This window comes from Ascaphus truei, chromosome 3 (assembly GCF_040206685.1).
Source record: "Ascaphus truei isolate aAscTru1 chromosome 3, aAscTru1.hap1, whole genome shotgun sequence".
Classification (NCBI taxonomy): Eukaryota; Metazoa; Chordata; class Amphibia; order Anura; family Ascaphidae; genus Ascaphus; species Ascaphus truei.
In genome coordinates, this window is record NC_134485.1 from 86,680,575 (window position 1) to 86,696,452 (window position 15,878).

The following is a 15,878-nucleotide window of genomic DNA, read 5'->3' on the forward strand; positions in this document are numbered from 1 at the left end:
GCAGAAGGCAGATATGGGGCCCACCCTTACTCGTGAATGAAATCAAAACATATACTGTCTCCTGTGTCCACTTTACATAATACAGTCCCTAAGCATGAGATTACCTATCTATCGCGGTGGAAATACTTTACATAGCTTAATAGTGCAGACATTTCTTAGGTTTTTTTTTTTCTCACCAAGGGGGAAGTATTTACTATTAGAAGACGTGCAAGTTTGGAATGTCACGTTTTCATAGTGAAAACACGTACATTATGCAATTCTGCAAGTTTCAAGGGAGAGGTTTGGGGAGTTCAAGGGCAATATGACACTTTGTACAGTAGATGAAGCAACAATCTTTGGCAACTGGTAAATGGTTTTCTGCCCCAAAATTCACTACACTTGGAGCACACTTAAAAGATAAAGATTTTTAAAATGTTATTTCATCTTTATGGTTTGTTACATATGTAGCGCACTTTCCCCCACCCTATGGGAGATATGGCGGCTACGGTGTGTGTGGTGCGTTACCTGTGGCACACAGGAGGCCTGAACCTCCGCCGCTAGGAACCTGGGGTGTACCGGATTCGTCTGGTGACAGTGCCTCCACCTGCAAGGGATCTCAACAGGGTGGGGTAAGCCCCTTACCGAAACAATAGTACACACACTCAGGTATATACTAACAACCTTTACTGAACACAATATCGGTACCCTGTACCACAGTATAATATAGGTCCCAACCTGATACCACTAGTGAGTTTCCCCAAAGTACATTGGGTGCCAGGCACCAATACCCTGATGTCCCTTTTCCCAACGTCAAGGCCCACCCAAAGTGTAGGACATAGCGCTATCCCGTGAAGTGTTGGTGCACTTAGTTGGGTACCTGCATGGAGCTGCAGCACCCGGGTGATGCAGATTAACACAGAGGATCCGTCTGATCTATCACCTTGCAGTCTCTCACAGGGAGGTAGTTTGGTCCCAGACCACAGGTTGCAATCACTGTGCGGTGTCTTCACTGTGTCCCTGACGACAGTAATTGGTTAAGCATCCCTATCTAAGTGGCCTTCCCTGAAGCAACCATAAGCTCGTGTGAGTCTTTGCCTAGTTGGGGCCTAATGGGGGTCTCTGGTCTAGTGCAGGGACCTACTGACACCCTGCACCTACACCCTTACCCTCTGATGTCTCAGCTCTGACTGCCTGACTGTCTTTGCCTGTGAAATGTATCAATAGCTGAGCAGGGGATTCTCACAGCCCTATTGGCTGGTTCGCGCCATGTGGCTCACTGCCCAAGAGGCTCTTGCGATATGTAGTCCCCGCAGAGAGCCTTTCCCTATTGGCCGCCACTTGCACTACCTTCTGCGCATGTGCACTATTTGTAATGGCCGACGCTTTAGGAGAAGACACTGCGCATGCACGCGCAGATGCAAGATGGCGGCGCCCTGTGTACTTGCTTCCCTCGGAGCTCCGACGAGGCGCTCGCCACTCCGGTGGCCCCCAGACTCTCCCCACAACTTCCCCAGCCTCACCGGAGGTGCGTGCACGCTCCCACTGGCACCCGTGGCCGGCTAGGCATGCGCTCGTCTGGGGGCGCGGCCACGACGTCACGGAGCTGGGCTCACGTGACGCGTTTGCGAGCAGCAAAATCAAATTTGCTTACTCTAAGCGCAGGCGCTTGCTCACACTGGCCACACACATTGCCGCAATGTGTTTCACCGCGGCCAGCGTGAGTGCCCGCTAACCGCAACCCTGGCCGAGGCCTAAAGGGGAACCCAGAGGGGGGACCTGGGCTATACCTAGTTACGTAGTGCATAGTACATAGTTATATACAAAAGAACCGTACTCAACTAGTCTGATCACTGAATCATTACTGTACCTGTTCTGCATATAACTGAAGGCGTCTCTGATACCGGGCTAATACGTTTTCCCAGATTGCCGAGACAGACCCTTGAGTTCTGTCCTCTATCAAGATGTTTAGCATTACCCCTCTCTTATGCCGAGCCAACTTGTGTCACCGGGGACCTGTTACTCCACATTATGTCAAGACAAAGCTATTGCCAGTTACACACACAGCCAGTGTTATTGCAAGGAACCCCTTCCACTACTGTACATTCCCCCGACTTCCCCCATGGGAGCCCATGTACACATTGCATCACTGAATTGGGATTATTTTTCAAATCTAAGGGGTTAGAGGGGTGACCAAAAAGGTCTGAAGAGCAGAATTCACAAAGGCATGTGTTATATATCCTGTGTATATATCATGCAAGATAAGAATTTCAGTTGCTGGGATATGGAACTAATTGCATGAACTCTTCATTCTCCGGTATGAACCTCATTTACTGTAATTCATTTGAATCATCTGTTAACCCCTTTGCAGACAAGATTAATACCCCAGCCCCATTTGTCTAAATATGGTATGAACCTGATTTAATTCATTTGAATCATCTGTTAAAAGCAGCAATTCTACATTCCCTCTTATATTTTTTCTTATTTTTTCCTCATATGTATATGTAAAGCATGTGACAATGGATAATTCTACATTCCTACCTAAAATGGCAATCGTTTAGTACTCCTGTTATAAATCTGGCAAAATCCTTACTGTGCGCCTAACAGAATTGCTGTCTTTCAGTTTCAATCAATCCTTCAGTCAGTGTAACTCAGCAGCTACAATGTATCCTTATATTACTAAGGTAACATTATCTATTGTTATAGTTTACCGCTCAAACTGCAGGGAACATTGGCAACTAATGATCACAAACAGGAACAGGAAAGTGTAGCAAATATCTTGCACTGCTTGGCAGGTGGTGTGCCTGCAATGACTGATAAATATAGTCAGTTTGTAAATCTTCTTATGCTGGGTGCCCTGGTCTCCCCCCGCCCCCCCCCCCCCCCCACACCTTCTCGGTTCCCCGCTTACCTCCGCTACAGCGAGGGAACCACTGGAGTGTTGTGGCAGTTAGGGAGGCGACCGAGTCTCCGGAGGCTCCCGGCAGCTCCCTTTGCAGGGCGTCGCCATGTCACTTATGCATGCGCAAACGTATCACACATGCGCCGTGCAGGTATGGGTTGCGGCGGCAATCTTGGCACACCCCGCGCAGAGCAGTGACACAGCAGCGGCCATTACAACAAGTACTCCGCAAGGAAACTACAATCCCCAGCAGTCCCTGGGGCTGCTAAACACATGGGCTGCAGCAACCAATCGTGCGCCCGGATTCCCTTGCAACCAAATTGATACATTTGGCATGCCTAAGACCACGCCAGTCGGAGCTGGAACGCTGAAGGTTAAGGTTGTGGGTGCAGGGTGTCTGTAGCCCCTGCACTAGGCCAGAGACCCCCTATTAGGCCCCAGCTAGGCCCCGACTCCCCTGCAAGTTTGTGGCTGCTACAGGGACTGGCCCTTAGATAGGGACACTGCCCCATTTAGCATCCATAGTGTCAGGGACACAGAAGGACGCTGCGTAGCAGTTGTGGCCTGTGGTCTGGGACCAGACCACCACCGCAAGGCCCAGAGACTATCTTCATGGTGAGACCCTCCAGCTGGATACCACCCCATGTGGAGGCGGACGCCATCACGGACAACATTGCTGGATCAGCGGATACCTGCCTTCAGTTGGCGCTACCGGGAGTTGGAGCACCCGGCAGTTATACCACCATTCTACAAGTGCACCAACTGTAACACTGATTGTGGACAGCGCTGTCACACACTTCTGGGTGGGTTGGCTACTGTGGACACCTGGTTGGGTAGATACCCAGGGCACCTCTGTACCGTGGGGGACACTCTCACCGGGATGTGGACTAAGTGGATGGACAAGGGTATATAGTTGTGTGGGTAAGGTCGTGCGGGGCCTAGGTGTAAGTATTGTGGTACTGTTATTTTTCATGTTCAGTAAACCCGTTATCATATACACTGTGTGTACTTATTTCATTGGGTCCTGTGAAGGAGTTATCCGGCGCTGTCACCAGACGATCCAGGTACACCACAGGCTCCCAACAGCGGAGGTTTAGGCCTCCTGTGAGCTGCAGGTAAAGCACCACACACATTCAGTAGCCGCCACATCTCCGATAGGGTGGGGGAAATAGCTCTACATTTATAAAATATTTCACTGTGAAAAGATATATATTCAGTTACCTCTCGTTTTCAAGTAGGCCTACTTGATTGAAAATAGTCTAATAATACATAATAAAAAAATAAATATACAAATACAAAACTGTAATTTCTTATTTCTTTTGTTTTAAGAGTTTATCTTCAGGTTCTTTTCAAACTCCTCCCATGAACTGTATGTGAATTTTGAGAATAGTAGGGACCAACTTCTGACAAATATAGCTCTGAGCCTTTCATTACCAAAAATGGCATCAAATCTATCTATTTTATAACTGTCCCATTCCCTATTTCCAGGGTGTCCCTTGTCAGATTGCTACCTCTACGGATTTGGCCCAGAGACTCCAGGTTTTGGGCACTTACCTCAGGGCTAAGGGTTCCCGTTGTCAATCTCCGGGTGGCGGTGGGGTGTGGCGGTGTTTCCGGCATTCTCCGTTATTCTCCTGAAATTCCCCCTCCAACTGCAGTGAACATGGCTGCGTGGCGTCAAATGACGCCATGTTGCCATGTGTTACGCCGGTGCTGCCCGCAGACCAGACCCGTCCCCTGTGCTGAGGTGGGACGTAGGGATACACGTACCCGCAGCAAAGGGAGCGTGTCCGGAGTGTGGTGTTATTGTTGCCAGGCCAGGTATAGTAGTGAAGACAATACTTGCCGGTACCGGTAGTAGAGAAGGAGTAGTTATTGCCATTGCCAAGGTAAGGGATGCCAGAAGTCACGAAGTCCAAGTAAAGCCAAAGTCGAGAGCCAGAGGGGGTAGTCATCCAATCCGTGTCAATACCTGAGGAGTTACTGAGAGAATAGTCAAATGCTTCCATACAGAACTATGTCGAGCGACGAGTGATGGGAAGCACAGGCATAATAAAGCTGGGCAGGCCAATGGGAAAAGGGGGCAGGCCTGGAGGACTGCAAGGAGTCCTCCCTGATAGGAGAGAGGTGTTACAGCCCAGCTGAGTGTAATCATTGATTTGCCTTGAACTGTGTGATGCTTGGGGGCGACGCCTCGCTGCAGAAGCAGTGGTTAAAAGTGCTCTGTTAGGGGTGTGCTCTGTAAACTGAGAATGCATGCACATAACGTCTGGGGCTGGCGTGCGTGTAGGAGGGCGTGGGCGCGCCCGACGCTGAGCAGAGGAATCGCCGAGGGGAGTGATCCCGCGACGGCGGCAGGGGCGAGGAGCCGTGGAGACCGGTAAGGCAGGATTATTTTGTGTGTCCAGGGACTCCTTGCGGAGAGGGTGTGCTTTGTGTGGGAAGCGAGGAGAACGCCGATTCCTGACACCATGGCAACCGGACCCTACACGCCGCGCAGCCATGTTCACTTCAGTTGGAGGGGGAATTGCAGCAAGATGCCGGGAGACGCTGCCGCACCACACCACACCAAATAAGGGATTTTTTTTTCTCCGGGTTGGCCTTCAGTAGAAGGTGGCAACCCTGCAGTTGTTCCCCTACAGTGGTACAGTTTTGCTTAACTCCTTAATACATCATATATGGGTCCTGTAGAGAATGTATCTTGTTTTGGGGCCCTTATCAGTTGATCTGGTTTACTTTCATTATGATTCAAAGGTTCCATGTTCTCTAACATGTTGAAAAAGTGTCTGACCTGTAGGTATGCAAAGAAGATCACTATAGATAGTTGGAATTCTATGAGTAATTCTTCAAAGGATTTAATACAATGGTGAGCAGTATCTAAGATGTTTGAGTGATGTTAAGCGCTATGTACATTAATGGCGCTATATAAATAAAGACATACAATACAATACAATGTTAGTCCCTATTCTTTCCATTGTGAGAAAGTGTTTCCCATGTCCCCAGCCGGGAATTCTGGGCTGCTACACAAGGGTATAAATACTGTTGCCGATTTGCTACAGTAAGTTAACATTTATTCCGTGCCATTCTCCTGGCTATTCTTGTGGCTTTCTGTAAGAGAGAGTTTGCTAGGTATTTTGGAATCCTTTTTTTCTACATGGACTAATGCTGCTGGATTTGGCAGTGCAACTCCTCCATCCTTTATACTCAGCTGCATTATTGATTTTTGTTTTCTTCCTATTCCATAGAAATCTAACAAAACGTCTATGGGGTTTTTTTTTTTTTAAATATCTTTACTTGTGAGTGATATCGGTAGCATAAGTAGAGGGTACAACAATTTTGGGAATTACATAATTTTGATCAGGTTAGCTTAACCCCAAAATGAGAGGTATAAGTTTTCCCATTTTTTCAGCTCACTTTTCACTTTATCTATCGTGGGAGTGATGTTTAATTGATACAGGTCATTGAGATACAGAAAAAGATGGTGTAAAACAGCGCTATTAGATAATAAAGGCAAACTTGATTAGTGCATATAACAAACAACTGGCAGCCAGGTGAAGACTGACCGTACAGTCAGTAGGAGACCATGTAAAAAAGAGAAACCAGCACCAAAAAAAGAGTCAATAAATTCCAAACCATAAAGGTGAAGTCCAATTGGAAGTCCTCAGATGAGCAAAGGAATTGTGCTGACAACTCTCCTCCCAGACCATGCAAATGGAGAAAGAAAAAGGAAAAGAAAACAGATTATGGTGCAGTATGCCAATTACTGTTGACTGATAAAACAATACCAACTAACAACACATAATGCACAAGACTGACAACACACCAACACTAGCAAGGCTAAAAAGTAAGATTAAAAAGCTATTTATTAACACAACTATTGTGGGTAACAGAGGTGGGATATCCAGAGAGTTAAAACTGGAATCCTACTTACAGGACCCCGGTTGGGTAAAGGCAGTTTGCACAGAGTGGATGGTGAAGTCCTCCAAAGATGGCGACCGGAGCTCCCTCACGGGCGTCCCCACGTGATGTGGGTGGGAGATGAATCACTCGAATTGCAGGGCTTTCCTGCGGATATGACGTCACGCCCCTCACTGCTCCTAACGCAACGCAATGTGATGCTCCCAATGTGAGTGTCCTCTCGCACCGCTCTGCTCTGCCCCTACGGCTCCACCGGCTGTGACTCCACACACGATTCCCCAATGTCCTCCGCAACCACAGAAAAAGCTACTAAAATGAACAAGAACTTCCCGATGCGTTTCGTGCGCATGCGCGCACTTCTTCAAGGGATGTGCTCCACCTTGTGTCTTAATGGTATAAATACACTTGGTCATTGATGGCAATAGGCTAATTACATAATAGAAAAAGCATTAACCCTATAATTGCCATAACCACGGTGGGCACAAGACAAGCCTAGCTAGACACTAAACAAACAAACCTACACAAATAACAAATAAATACCTTAATACTTTAAAACATTAAAATATTAAAAAATTATTAAAACATAAACACTGGACACTGAATAGACATTAAAATGATCTCATTAGAATACATCACAGAAAGGCTTTGAGTTCAAAATCTATATTTAACCCTCTTGGAGACAGTGTTTTTAATTCATAGATCCAGTATGCTTCGCGCATACTGGCCTGTTGTAATCTATTCCCACCTCTCGGGTTGGCCTGGACTGCCTCAACTGCCAGACACCGCAAACCTTTGGGATTTTTGTCATGACATAAAAGAAAATGATGAGAGACACTATGTGTAACCAGCCCCTTTTTAATATTGTAAATGTGCTCATAAATGCGTCTTTGAAAAGTTCTCCCCGTTCTGCCAATATATTGCAAGCCACAAGGGCATTCAAGCAAATATATTATAAAAGTTGAATGGCAGTTGATTAGTGTCTTAATGGGATAACTTTTAGAAGTCACATTGGATTTAAAATGTTTAGCATTTACACTATAGGAACAGGCCACACATTTCGCACAGTTAAAAAAAAACTACTGCACTCCCTACCTGACCTGTTTTTTGTTGTTTGACAGGGCAGCTCGGGGCTAGTTTGGATTTTAAATTGTTGGCCTTTGAAAATATAATGTTTGTTTTTTTTGGCAGAATCTCTGCCAAGACATCGTCTTTCAACAAAATAGGCCAATATTTATTTATGATTTGTTTGATTTTGGGCACCATCTCATTATATTGAGTAATAAACGCAACTGGCCTATTACAACTTTTGACAGTGTCATCTCTATTATTATTATATTTAAGCAGAGTGTCTCTTTGGATGTTGTTGACTTGTTCTAGGGCTTCGTCTAAGAGACTTTCTGAATATTTCCTCATAATAAATTTTTCCTTCAGGTCCCTTGCCTGTGACTTAAAGGTCTCCTCTTCTGAGCAGTTCCGTTTAAGACGCACCAGCTGACCCTTGGGGATATTTCGTAGCCACTGTGGGTTATGCTGACTGTCAGCACGTACATAGTTGTTGGCCTGTACTGGCTTTAAAAAAGTCTTAGTGTGCACTGTGTTATCTTTAATATAAATGTGAAGGTCCAAAAAATCAATGTGCTCAATACTATAGTGGCAAGTGAATTGAAGATTAAATTGGTTATGATTTAGATACGTGCAAAAACTATCCAATGAAGTTTGGCTGCCTGACCATACAAAAATTACATCATCAATGTAGCGCCGCCAGAGCACCAGGTTCGCTCCTAGGGGACAGTTATTCCAAATAAACTCATCCTCCCAACTGTCCATAAATAGATTGGCGTAACTAGGAGCAAACCTCGTGCCATAGCGGTGCCACATTTTTGAATGTAGTAACGTGAATTAAAAGTGAAATAATTGTGCGTTAAAATAAACCTAATGCCATCCACTAAAAAATTCCTTTTAATAAGTGAATAATTACTTACATTCTCCAATTTGAGAGACACGGCATGGCATCCCAATTGATGGTCAATCACAGTGTATAATGATGTGACGTCAGCCGTGGCTAGTATATACCCAGGCTGCCATTCAAGATCTTTCAAAATTTGTAATATATGTGTAGTGTCTCGCAAATAGGATTTGACACCCGTGACTATAGGTTGAAGATGGTGATCTATAAATTGAGAAAGATTAGAAGTGAGTGAAGAAATACCTGAAATGATAGGTCTACCCGGGGGTGAAGTTAAGTTTTTGTGAATTTTCGGTATAAAGTAAAATAAAGGGGTGCGTGGAAATTGAACAGATAAAAAGTCAAACTCGTCACCACATATAGCCCCACTGTCTAAGCCAGCAGTCAGCAACTCCCCAAGTTCGGCCATAAAATGCACCGAAAGGTCACCTGTAAGGGGGAGGTATGTGGACTTGTCTCCCAACAATCTCATGGACTCCTGGATATAATAATCCTTATCCATGTCCACAATACCTCCACCCTTATCTGCAGATTTAATAACTATTGAATCATTTTGTTCTAAACTTTTAACAGCCTCCTTTTCCTGAACATTAAAATTATCATGCCTAATTCTATAAGTGCGACATGCATTTTCCAGATCCGTATTAACCATATCAACAAAGGAGCTCACCAAATGTCCCTGTACGAACTTTGGGTAAAAAGTGGATGTTTTTTTTGAAGCTCCTTTGTTGCGGACTTCTCGTGCTGCTAATCTCACTAGTTAGAATAGTCTGATTTGACACTGCGTCTCGTGCAAAGTATTTCTTCAAGGCTAGTTTCCGGGCAAATTTATGTACATCTATAAACAAATTGAAACTATTTGGCCCACAGACTGGAACAAATGTTAAACCTTTATTAAGTACCTTTTTTTCAACATCAGTCAAAGGATATTGGCTGATATTGAATATATTGGGATATTCTATCTTGTTCTTCATTCGATTTCTACTAGCACCTCCTCTTCTCCCTCTAGCCCTGTCTTATTTTTCTTGTAGTTTGGGGGAGGCCGGGCTTCTCCGGGTTGGCCTTCAGTAGAAGGTGGCAACCCTGCAGTTGTTCACCTACAGTGGTACAGTTTTGCTTAACTCCTTAATACATCATATATGGGTCCTGTAGAGAATGTATCTTGTTTTGGGGCCCTTATCAGTTGATCTGGTTTACTTTCATTATGATTCAAAGGTTCCATGTTCTCTAACATGTTGAAAAAGTGTCTGACCTGTAGGTATGCAAAGAAGATCACTATAGATAGTTGGAATTCTATGAGTAATTCTTCAAAGGATTTAATACAATGGTGAGCATTATCTAAGATGTTTGAGTGATGTTAAGCGCTATGTACATTAATGGCGCTATATAAATAAAGACATACAATACAATACAATGTTAGTCCCTATTCTTTCCATTGTGAGAAAGTGTTTCCCATGTCCCCAGCCGGGAATTCTGGGCTGCTACACAAGGGTATAAATACTGTTGCCGATTTGCTAAGTTAACATTTATTCCGTGCCATTCTCCGGGCTATTCTCGTGGCTTTCTGTAAGAGAGAGTTTGCTAGGTGTTTTGGAATCCTTTTTTTCTACATGGACTAATGCTGCTGGATTTGGCAGTGCAACTCCTCCATCCTTTATACTCAGCTGCATGATTGATTTTTGTTTTCTTCCTATTCCATAGAAATCTAACAAAACGTCTATGGGGTTTTTTTTTTTTTTAATATCTTTACTTCTGAGTGATATCGGTAGCATAAGTAGAGGGTACAACAATTTTGGGAATTACATCATTTTGATCAGGTTAGCTTGACCCCAAAATGAGAGGTATAAGTTTTCCCATTTTTCAGCTCACTTTTCACTTTATCTATCGTGGGAGTGATGTTTAATTCATACAGGTCATTGAGATAGTTTGGGATATGTATCCACAATATTTAATTTGTGTATGTGCCCATTTAAATTATTTTATATCTATTTACTTTTTCTATGTCTGAGTTACTTTTAGCTACAGGGAGTTATTCAGATTTATTCAAATTGATCGTATATCCGAAAAAGATTCTGAATTTATTCATTGTATTAACTATTGCAGGTAAAGACATTTTTTGGTTCGGATGCAGAGAGCAGCATATCATCCACCAAGAGTTAAATTTTTGTTTCCCATTTGCTAATTTGAATGCCTCTGAACTCCTTCATCTGATTCAAATACACCAATAATGGCTCTATGGTCATGATAAATAACAGAGGGGACATCGGGCATCCCTGCCTCGCACCTCTTGGTAACATGAACATTTCTGGTTGTTGATTATTGACTGTCACTGACGCTTCTTTTTTTGTTGTTGTAAATTTCCATGATAGTATTTAAGAAATTGCCTTCTATTCCAAATTGTTTAATAATGTGGTTAAGGTGGGTCCATCAGATTAGATCAAAGGCTTTCTCTGCGTCAAACCCTAGGATTACAAACAAAAACAGAATGGCCAGCGCATCATACAAAATGACACAACATATACTGTAGTACAATACTTCAGTGCTTATCTGCTCATGAGTAAGGGTCATTTAGTTAAACCCTTTCGCCAAAAGGTTATAAGCCTGCAGCCACTTCACGACATGCCCAATGCAGGTCCTAACACTGCCTGGCATAATTATCCTGTACCTCTCTTCTCTGCTGGAGGGAGAAAGACCATACTTGGTCTGTGATTCACAGGATCATGATAAAAACTGCTAATTGGAAAGTGGGGCAGGGCGAGCTTTAAACCATGGGGAGGAGGGGCCTCACCTCCAAGCAACAACAGCTGCGTAACCCATCAAGCTCCAGAACCCCAAAACCCACCCTCACATCCCTATATACAGCATATATATTAGTGTCAAAAAGCAGTTCTACTGAGTGTGGAAAGATATACAAACAAAAACGGATTAGGATTAGTTTGTCCTTCCTGCCTTTTTTACCTAACAGGTGGTTGTTATGATTATCAATAATAGCCAATACCTTCCAGACATTGGTAACTGAGTTTCTGCCGGGTACAAAACCTATTTGATTCTCAGATATCAGTAATGATATTATGTTTTTAGTCTATTCGCTAATATTTGATCAGTAGTTTGACATCTTGATTTAAAAGGGATATAGGTCAGTACAGGGCAGGGTCTCTGCAGTTTCTTCCATTTTTATAAATCACCTAAATAATAAATTTGGTAAAGCTTTCTGGTACAGGGTTCCCACTCAAGATATAATGATATAATGTCCTCAGTAGTAGGATCAGTTCTTTGCTCATTGGCTTATAAATGTCTGTGGAGTACCCATCTGGGCCTGGTACCTTACTTTTTTTTAAAGAGCTTATAACTACGGATATCTCTTCACAAGTGATCGGTTTGTGAAATAGTTTGTGCTGGGATTTATGGGTTTTGTCATTCTCTACATAATTATTCCATGTTTTTTTTTTTTTTTAGAAACTCCTGGATCTCCTCATTGGAGGCTAGAATTGCTGGAAATCTCCAGCACGCCTCCGGGTTCAATTCCAGAATCAAGTGTACTGGTACATGGTCAGAGAACACAATGTCCCCAATTCAATTTATTTTATTCATCAGTTTGGCTAGTTTTCTGTCTACCAGGATATAATCTATCCTTGAGAAAACTTTGTACAGATGAGAATATAATGTGAATTATCTATCCAGGGGAGGAAGGTGTTTTCAGCTATAAATTACTTCTAGCGTTGCGTGTATATGTTGAAAACGTTTGTTTCCTATTGTTTGTGCTGATCTAGATTGTTTAGAGCTATATTTATCCAGTAAATTATCATGGCATATAGTCATATTTCCTCCGAGAATAATAGGAAGAGGTTTAAAACCTATGGTCTTGCTAACTGGAACTGTGAAAAATGTAGGGGAGTGCTCATTTATATTCATATACATTGACTACAAAAGTTCTTCTTCTTGCTATTGTAATATCAATGAAAACAAATCTACCTTCCTCATCTTCATGTATTGAGTGTAACACGTAGTGCAGTCCTTTCCAAAGCAGTATGGATACATCTCTCCTCTTTCCATCATAGGACGGGGCTCAGCCATTCTGTACCCATGATTTCCCATTTTGAATGTTCCAGATCGTTAAGATGGGTCTCTTGTATTAAAGCTAGATCTACTTTGTTAATCTGTAGATGGCTGAGTATTTTAGATTGTTTTTAGGGGGGATTCAATTCCATTTCCATTCCATGTTCACATTTTACATTTATTCATGGTACCTTTCTATGGAGGAGGATATACCTGTTTTTATCTCTTAGTTCTTTTTCTTTGGAGACATAATAGAAACATGAATCATAACTATAACGTTTAACTATCAGTAAACTCTTAACTGGTTCAAAATAACAGCAAATAAAACGTTGTGTACATACATTTGTGTACATACATCTACTGCAGTCGCCATTGCTACCTCTGGCCTCCTCGTAGATGATTTTTCTGTTCCAGTTGTCTCCTCACATAGTGACCACAGGGGAGAAAGCAGAGTAAAGCAGCATAGCATAAAAAGTTAACATATTAGCAATCTCCTAGTAGGGGCCACCTGAGCTCCATTTCCCCATTACCCTTTCCCTCCATCTCTCATCTGTGGGTTTCCTTTATATGGACATGTGTGGCTTATCAGTACCACAATCAATGTCTCCAATGTACTTTCCTAGCTGGTAGTCTCTATTCAGTCTTAGGCCTTCTTCTCAAGAGAAAAGGTACCCATACCCTGCCTGGGTTCATTTTACAAGGGGGAGGGCTTCAAGATTAGTTTTCATCCTCTACTGTTGTTGTTTTGTCAGACATCTCCAAAATCTTTAGTGCTGAGGATGTGTCTTCGAAAATCGTTTCTCCTTGCACCGTTTGAAATTTTGCCGGGTACACCAAGACAAATGTTATACCTTTGTGGTAGAGCTGGGTGCGCATATTCGAGAATTCCTTCCTCTTTCCAGCCACTGATACCGAGAAGTCCTGAAAGATCAGAATTTGTTCCCTTCCAGATCCTGGTCTGTTTTAGATTTGTAAACCGTGCAGATTTTGTTTCTCTCTGAGAAGTCTAGGAATTGAGTGTTGACCGGTCTCGGTCTCTTTTTAGCCTCTTTTCTCGGAGGACCAATCTGGTGGCATCTTTCTATTCTGATACCATTTTCTGATATGTTGGCCTCTAGGATACTTGGTATGATATGTGAAAGGGCTGTGAACAATTGTTACCCTGATATCTCCTCAGGTATTCCAATAAATCTAAAATTAATCCTTCTTTGTCTGTTTTCTTGTTCCTCCAGCTGTTGCTCATTATTGCTATGTCCTTCTTTACATCATTTAACTTTAACTTCTGAATCACTGGTTAGTTCTTGAAGTCGATGACTACGTGAGCCCAATTGTTGTTGAATATCTTCCCGAGATTCTGGATAGGTTCTAATTTAGAATCCAGTAGAGGTGATAGACTCTTCATTGCTCATCTGGTGATCCCTTCACATTGAGTCAAACTTATTTCATCTGTCTGCTCACTGATGTTGTCAGCTTGTCCCATTCTTTTGTCTCCTTTCACACCTTTCTCTCTCTTCCTCTCCTGCTTCACACTTCATGGGGGTTTCATTGTATTTGGGTGTTTGGTGACAAATTTGTACATATAATCGTGTTCTAGCAGACGAGAGCTAGTTTCGGTTCACACTGTCAGATTTTTCCTTACACTGCCTTTCTTTCTGGCATCACTGCTTGGGTCAGCTCAGGGTAGCATGGCTGTGCTGTTAAGCATTAGTTACCTCCATGATTAGATTCTGCGGGTCTCATAGGGTGTTGATAGCCTCTGCATTTTCCCTTTACCTTCCCGGTCCACAGCCCTTTCAGTTTGTGTGTCCTTTCTTATTTCTCTCCCTTCATCTAACTTCTCAGTTTTAGATCTCATTCTAGGCATGAGCAAAATCAGCGATAAAGTTCCTTCTCCCCTTATTTCTTTTGTTTTGGGTTTAAGGTACATTTTCCAGTTACAATCTGGGGATGTCTACCTCAAATTCTCATATTCCAGTATAGATCAATGTTAGTATGATATAATTTAGAGAAGTGTGGATTTCAGACTCACATTTGTATTTGTGATCCTCTCTGGTTTTGTTTCCTCTCTGTCATGAGGAATGTGTGGCGGGTTATGATGGCTCACATTTTGGGATGGCTATTGTTCTCCCTTCTCCTCTCTGGCTACCTGCCTTTCCCCCAGTGCCAGATTCATGTATGACACGACTTAAGAGAGTTTCTAGGGTTACCTGGCCTCCAGCTGTGGTGTTATTTTGTGTCTCCGGTTCCTATCACTCCCAGTCGCAGCTCATCTGCATCCTTACCACGGCGTTGCAGGCCTCAACTACGTTGTCTCAGTGTCCATCTTGGAGTTGATTACTCTAAGTTTCTTCTTTGGAGAACAGGGCTGATTTTCTGCTCCATGGGTTAGGTACACAGTGGGGCGTGGGGGTGCAGGGGTGCCTACCACTTTATTCGATCCTACGGCTGCCTCTATGGATAGTTCTCTCGGCCCCACAGGTGGTTCTCTGGTAAGTTTCCACATGCCTCTAGTTGCTCCTGCGGGTCTCCGTTTCGTCCCTCCCTGGTGTTGACCGCGGGTTCCGAGCTTCACCCATTTAAGCTGTCACCGCACCGTGACTCGTCTCACCTGGGGTCGGCTTCCTTATCGCCAAGCAGGAGGGCCCACTGTGTCAGGCATGGGTCAGCACCATTTTGATATCCTGGTCCCCAGCATCTGTTAATGGTTCCGGCCGTTGGTTTCCCCCCTTTTCTGCAGGATTTGGTTCTATAGGGTTGTTCCACAGCACTTGGGCTTCCTCCTGTTGTGTATGGGGTTCAGTTCTCCCACCTTTTTAGTGGTAGTTTTTAGTGTTTTATGTTGTTGGGGCCTGGTGCTCCAGGGCTGCAAATCCTCTCCAATTTGTAGCTGGCCACACCCCTTATTATTATATTTTATCATCTATTCCAGGGGTGCGCAAAGTTTTCTCCCTACGCCCCCATGCCTGCTCTCCTCCCCTGCTCCCCTCCAATTTTCAACATTTTTAGAACCTCTCCTCTATCTCTACCCTTTCCTTCCCCAACTTAGCAACCTCTCTATAT